This window comes from Adiantum capillus-veneris, chromosome 25 (genome assembly GCF_014529385.1).
Source record: "Adiantum capillus-veneris isolate H3 chromosome 25, ASM1452938v2, whole genome shotgun sequence".
NCBI classification, from domain to species: domain Eukaryota; kingdom Viridiplantae; phylum Streptophyta; class Polypodiopsida; order Polypodiales; family Pteridaceae; genus Adiantum; species Adiantum capillus-veneris.
The window spans coordinates 124822841-124830614 of record NC_140955.1 but is presented as its reverse complement, the minus strand read 5'-3'; the positions used below and the strand labels follow the sequence as shown (position 1 = coordinate 124830614).

The 7774-nt window shown below is 40.6% G+C and overlaps 1 pseudogene; it reads left to right on the top strand.

The window, feature by feature from the left end:
- Positions 1-477: 477 nt before the first annotated feature.
- On the top strand, positions 478-1291 carry LOC147425601 (uncharacterized; annotated as a pseudogene).
- The last annotated feature ends 6483 nt before the right edge of the window (positions 1292-7774 follow it).

Below are 7774 nucleotides of genomic sequence, written 5' to 3'. Positions count from 1 at the left end.
ATAAATTAAGCTTACTAAGAATAAATGCAAAGTGAAGAACCCTAAAAGTCAACATCCACAAACACAAACCCCGATATCCACGAAATTGAAGGTGAAGATAGAAGTGTCCTTGAATTTGAGTTGGGTAGAGAAGGCCTAGAGTCACCGAGGGGAGCTAGGGTCAAGCAGACGTCTAGAGGCGGTATAGAATTTGGTGAGAGGGTGAGGTGGAAGTCCATACCTTCAATAAGGTGACTTGATATTGTAACAAGAGACTATAATGTAAATGATAGCTAGCAGGCATACATCAACTCTCTCTCTCTCTCTCTCTCTCTCTCTCTCTCTCTCTCTCTCTCTCTCAAGCTGCTAGCACCCACTTGTTCTTCAGCTTGAGTTAGAGAGAGAGAGAGAGAGAGAGAGAGAGAGAGAGAGAGAGAGAGAGACAGAGAGAGAGAGAGAGAGAGAGAGAGAGAGAGCAGGGGGGGGGGGGAGTCGTCTATGGCATTGACAACCACAACCCCCAACCCTTCTAGTGCACCATTTGGGAAGGTAGATGAGTTGTGGGACGTTCTAGTGAGCAAAGGATTGGTGATGAAGAAATCTTATCTTTCTCCCCTTGCCAAGTCCAAATCCTTGCTAACCCTTCTAGCGTACCATCTAGGAAGGTAGATGAGTTGTGGGACGTTCTAGCCAACAAAGTATCGGTGATGAAGGAATCTTATCTTTCTCCCCTTGCCAAGTCCAAATCCTTGCTAACCCTTTTGCAGATGCAGAACGCCAAATGAAAATGGCATGCAAGTGCAAAATAAAGAGTTGGGTTGTGGAACTTTAGTCACACATGAGAAGCCCAATAATGAAGTGGAAGCTTCAAAGGTTGAAGAGAAGCAGCTGACAAGATAGCCAACTTTTTTGGCTTCTCAGGCAGATACGTCAAGCAATTATCAGTCACATCAAAAGGTGGAAAGGTTTTGGCATTGAGTGGAGGTCTCTTGCATAGGATCTCTCAAGAAGATAAGAACAACATTGAACCGAGTGCTTTGGGACAATTTCAAATGAAAAGAAGCGCAAGCAAAGGGCATCCACGTTCGGTATCACATCAGACTTGAACAAAAAAGCTGGGAAAAAAAGAGAGAGCTAATGCAGTAAGATTTGGTATTGTGGATGAGAATGCCAAAAAGAAAACTTGTCTTGAAAGATTTAAATCATAGAAAATGATGAAATTGAGAAACAAAAAGCAAGAGCTCTAAGGTTTGCTCTGTCAATAGACTCGAGCCTTACAAAAGCCATGGCTCCAAAAGGATCTCTAGAGTGAAGATGCTTGTTAATAGAGGAAAAGGAGAAATTATGGATTTTGTCTCAATGAGACACATGTTGTTCTACCTTTCGTAAAACAAAGAGTCAGTTACTGAGTTTCGATGAACTCTTGCGCGGGGTTTCCTAGCTATGACTTGGAACACATTCAAGTTGGCTACCTTTTCATCTGGGGAGAGGCATTGGAGTATAGTCGATTCTTATTTTTCAACTTTATTAGTTTTATCTTTTTTTGTGTTTGACCATTCAATAGAGTATACCTTAGAGTTTGAGAGTTGCCTAGTTTGACCATTCAATAGAGTATACCTTAGAGTTTGAGAGTTGCCTAGTTTTTCTTATTGTCATTATGATAAATCTCAAGTTCTTCCTTCACCACTATATAAGACGTGAAGATTTGATGGGGTGTTTCTTGATTTTAAACATTAGAGCATCAAATACATTGCTATTGAATAGCATGTACACAATACAAGTAAAGTTCCCTTGCCACTGAAGTTCGAGAGAGAGAGAGAGAGAGAGAGAGAGAGAGAGAGAGAGAGAGAGAGAGAGAGAGAGAGAGAAGGGAGACAGATAGAGAGATGTCATAAAATCTAATATCTAACCAACCCAAAATATTTTCTCATATTAAACTGATCATTTAATGTGGGAGAATAAACGGGAACAAAGGTTAGGATATAGACATGTGCTTATAGATCTATCTCAACACAGGGCCAATAGTAAAGGGGCCCAAATGAGAGATGGTCTATCAAAGAGCAAGGCTAACCAACGGAGCATAAAGACCCTGGGGTTAGATTCATTGAATACCTCCAATAGTTAGTGTTAAAAGTCCTTTGACCTTAGGTAAAAGCTAGGGTTGTGCTTGAGGTGGGAACCTGGCCCAATCTTAAGGTGCTTGACATGCCTGATGACTAAGACGCTTGAGTTGCTTGGAGGATTGAGATTCTTGAGGTTCTTGTCATGCTTGAAATGTTAGGGCTGTACTTGAGGTGAGAACCCAGGCCAAGCTTGTGGTGAGAACTAGGCCCAAGGTTGAGGGGCTTATAGGGCCAAGCTTGTGGTGAGAACTAGGCCCAAGGTTGAGGGGCTTGAGGTGGCACAAAAGTCAAAGTGAATCTCTACAAGGAGGGGGCGAGCCATGCAAGAAGGGGGGGTGGTTGCTTGACCACTCTCTCTCTCAAAGGGCACCCCTTGCCCCTTTGGCAAGGGGCAAGTAGGACATATGTCAAGCCCCTAGCTAGGTTACCCTCATAGTGTGCCTAAAGCCTATTGGTTGGCCTTTCAAGGGGTCCAATGATAATTTAGTGGATTTAATTAATTGTTTTAGCATTTAGCAAGCCCTCTCTCTCAAAGGGGAAAGGGGGACACTTGTCCCAAGGCTACCCTTGTTGCTTGGTATGACTCTTGCTTGTGATTGGCTAGGCTTGGAGGGGTCCAATGAGCTTCAAGCATGAGCTACAAGGGGGGTCGATCAAAGCAAGTAGGGGGGCTGCTTAGGAGCTATACTCTCCCACACACACTCACACACACTCTCATTATGTGAAGTGCAAAGTGCAAGAGCTTCCTCTCCTTCTCCAAGTAAGTAGAGAGGTTGCGAGCCTACACCAACACTCTTGGCTATGGAATGCAAAGCCAACCAAGAGCCATGATTCAATGCTTAAGCTTGTCATTTTCTCCATCTTCATTACTATGCTATTATGTATGCTAGCAAGAAGAGTGATGATAAGTGAGGAGCTAATTCTTTCTCCTATGAAATGTTTCTTCTTCCTGTTCCCTACACTCATTCCCTGCTAGCTCTCTCCATCTTCGAAGGTGTTTGAGGTCTTGGGACTGAGGCTTGGGATAGTTAATGCTTTCCTCAAAGTTTATGTTATGCTTGTGATGCATGAAGATTTCCATCTTCATTGCATCACCTAGGTCACAAGGAGCACAAAGATTGTATTATAACAAGTCTCTCTTGATGGGAGAAATCATAATACAAATGCCTATTGGAGGCGGGACCGGCTCCACATAAATCCGGTCCTCTACTATTGTCATGTTCTCTAAATTCTTTCTCTTTCAAAAGTATTGTTCATGCCAAGTTAACTAAATGCTATGTTTATGTTGCTACCATCAATTATGTTCACCCGCTATGCTCACAAAGTAGTTTCACAAAAGTACTCTCTTTAATTTCTGTTACTCTCAGGTTAATAGTCCAACTCCATTACATTGATATCAAAGCATTTGGTTTCTCTTTTCTTGCTTAAGAAGAGAGGTCCTTAAGTAGCCTATAAATGGTTGATTTTGTTTATTATAATAGAATAAGTGGAATTGGGATCTATTATCAATTTTGTTGAGGCCACAATGTGGGATATGGTGCACACCGGGAGCTTTGGACTTAATATGGAGTCTTTTTAGACTTGCCTACGGCTTTACCATTATTGAGCCATAAGAAGTCCAAAAGGAGCTAGCCCTTGACAACTCTGCTATGTTAGACCTACTCCACTACTCTCTATAATTAACCACTTCAAGCCGTGGGTGTAGATACTTAAGAGCCAAGTTTCAAAGGCTAAGAGGAGTGGCAACTAAGGTTTTGAATTGCCAAAGCATACACTAAGTACGTAGACAAATTTTGTTAACATGGCTCACAATAACCAAGAGAGTAGAATGAACATTGATAGCTCTGATTTTGCACATGAAGGTGGTAATGATGATGCCAGTGACGACCCTTTGACCACATACAGTTAAAGGAAAGGCACTACAAAATAGGGAAGTATCTTCTATCAATTACAAAGATAAAATCAAGAAAATCCTATACAATATGGTTTGAGTATATAAGTACTCTACATTTGGTACGCAGCCTTTTGCATACTCCCATTCTTTGTCAATGATGTCTTCTCCAGGCGCTTTTACTTCGGTCATTCTCTCATGAACCCACTCCGCACTAATGAGATTTGGGAAACATGCAAGGTGTCTAGGCACTAGGTGTGCCCTCCTTCCTCCATATACTTATTTCCATGCTCCTCACTCTCTTGCAAACGCCTTGCCTTTGCCATTGTCCACAAGTCCAGCCACTTGGTCATAACCTTTGCATTGAGAATAGAAACATTATTGACCACTCGGTATACATTCATATCCATGTTTTAAAAAAATCCCTTTCCACTTGGCAAGTGCGAAGTCATCCTTGCATCCTCCTCATTTGACCACTTGCGAGGCATTGAGGGATCAACTTGTGCCAAATACTCTAAGATGTAAACAAATGCCTCTTGCATGATTGGGACCGTAGCCACACAAAAATATTTGAGAGTCTTTAAATACCTCTCTAAAAACAACATCCATCATGCGTGCACTATTCCACATATAGGGATTTCCTCAATCACATGAACCAAGAGGTGGATTTGACTAAGAAGAACCGATTGAGGAAATGCATCCTCAATGGCTCACACAGTTTTCGCTGCAAGTGTTTGAGGAGCAGGTATATTATCTAATTCAATTTCCTTGGAGCTCACAAATCTGCACGAAAACACACAAGAATACACTAAGTGTTGGCTAAGGTTATTGTGTACATAAAAAAGTGTAGTTGAGTGGAGTCTTGTGGTGTACCTTATTATCTCTCCAAGTTTAAATATACCATCCCTGGACAAGAGACGTGGCCACAAAGAGGGGCTCATAGGCCAATTCCAATACTTGTGAGAGAGTGTTTGCCCATGATCTTTATAGCTGCTCTAGCCCTTTGCCATGCTCCTGCTAGCCTGCACATACGTGCCCATGCCATCTTCTATGATCGACCAACTTTGGTTGCACCAATGTTGGTATAACACAGGGTAGATCGTTTTGATGCCATCTTCAGATTCTTATACATTCGACGTATAAGAATTGTTTTGTAAAGTTTAGAGACTAGCTGTCCAATCATGCACGCTACATTGAGGACGTGTTGCATGCTAGATTTCCAAATTCCCCCGATCATCGTTTTTCACAAAATTGGCTGGAGGGCTACAGAAAAACATTTTTGAAAAACAAGTAGACCAGTGTACAACGCACAATGGCCAACCCAGTTAGAGATCTTGACAGGAGCTATCATGGTGGCAACATGGCCGATGCGGAGTGGAAGTGGGCAATGCAAGAAAAGAGCAATCAGGTTGCAACGGGTTCATTCTACAGACAACAATGCAAAGCTTGGGCCAGACAAACTCCCACGCACTATGGTTTGAGAAGCAAAGCAGCATGGAAGGACAAATACGTAAGATTGGTTAAATTACAACCTAAATCAGTGATTATAAAGATTTTAGTAAATCATTTGTTGTTGTTAACAGCATGGAAGGACAAATACGTAAGATTGGTTAAATTACAACCTAAATTAGTGATTATAAAGATTTTAGTTAATCATTTGTTGTTGTTATTGCTAACTTAGAAAAATATACCTCTTAGTCGACCAATCAGAGAGATGGTCAAGTTTCAGGAGTGGCATACAGAATTTGAAACTTGGTGATGGCTACTGGAGAACAACCACATCTCTAGCGAGCAATTCGACGAAGCGGTTGGATCACTACAAGCGATAAGTTTAACAAATAATATTGTATATATAACTATTTTCATTTTTTTGTAACCTTTTTAAATAGTTAATCTTCTACACATTAAATTGTAAAGGTAAAATATATATAATTTTAATTTTTGTTTTTTTTGTATACTCTTTCAAAAAACAATCGATGTTTCATAGGTTTTATGCAGGTCAAAAATAAAGGTGCTCATTTGGGCCACCCACCCAAATGAGCACCTTTATTTTTCAATAGGCGTTTAGCGGTAATTTAGCCGCGGTAATAGTGGCGGCAATATACGCGATAATAGTCGCCGATATATTTTATCATCTATTATCGCGTATATTGCTGTTAAACCACTACCGCGTTCTTCGCCGTTGCTATTGTTGCACACACAATATTTTCTCTTTCTATTTTCTTTGTTAATCCACGGTAATGCTAACGGTTATGGAATTTTTCTCTTATAGTAATCCAAACAATCAACTGATGTACATTTGTAGCAACAATGTAGATATCATTGAAATATATAAGCAAGAAGTCCTCGGGTACCTCTTTAAGGGGCAACAAAACCACATTCTTCCACCACATTGTGCCCACACATGCTTCTTCACAAGTGGACCTCACCAGCTTATGAAATGAAAGCTTAGGTACACATTGCTCAATATATTTTTGTAATTTCCTTATCTCCTCAAGATTTGCTAAATTTTCTTCTATCTTGGTCCCTTCAGAATCTTCACTGGCTTTCTAGGCCGCTTTTTCTTATTGACTCACTTGTCCCCTACCTTCATAGCTATTCCTATCCCTTTTTCTACCTTTTGTACAATAGCCTTGGTTATTGCAATTATCCTAACTCAACATCTACTATTGAACAAAGTTCTCTCTCTCTCTCTCTCTCTCTCTCTCTCTCTCTCTCTCTCTCTCTCTCTATATATATATATATATATATATATATATATATATATATGTGTGTGTGTGTGTGTGTGTGTGTGTGTGTGTGTGCAAACACACACACACACTCTCTCTCTCTCTAGTGACATCATGGCATGTTGTAAGAGAGCATTCAAGAATGAAAAGAATGTCATTTGATCACCATCTGGACAACAAAAAATATCTATAGAGAATATATACACAATTTGTATGATATGTATCTAATATCATATATGAATTATAACTACATGTTTGGGGTGTGTGTGCGTTTTCATTATGTGTGCATGCATGTATGTGTGTTTGATTCTAGAATTTTTCATTAAACAAATAAAAAAACTATAGCATTTGTGTCTTACTCTCTCTACCCGGCCCATTGTTTATAGTACAAATATTTGCATTTCACAAAGAAGAGTATCTGCTGGATGGATTATGGAGCTTGTAGAGGCAGTCAACAACTAAGTCTTGTGTAGGTGAACTTAAGAAAATGCCTTCTCTCATCAACTCAAGGTATAATTCTCTCTCTCTCTCTCTCTCTCTCTCTCTCTCTCTCTCTCTCTATACTCTTTTGACAAAAGAATGCTAGAGTACCACGGCTACCAAATGTATTGGCATTGACAACTAGATTTTATTAATAAGTTTAAACATGTAACGGCTTCAGTTGGTAGTAAGCCATGCATGATGCCAACCAAATAAATCGTTGTAGTTCATGATGCATGAGAGAGCGAAAGAGCGAGAGAGCAATGAGCACGTGGACATGCAGGAGCGAAGGGCCCGGTAAGGACTTAGGTGTGCTCCTTCAAGCGAGCAGGCATAGGGTGAGTTTACACAGCCAAGCCATGGCCATGATGGCACGCAGTGCAGACACAATGCTTAAAATTTTGAATATGCAAGGCTCGGCCTCTTGGTGAAGTATATGATGCAGTGATTACCAAGACTAGGTAGTGTGTGTGTGTGTGTGTGTGTGTGAGAGAGAGAGAGAGAGAGAGAGCGAGAGAGAGAGAGGGTGCCTTGTCCTTGAATTGACTGATCGAAGGTACAAAAGTTACAAA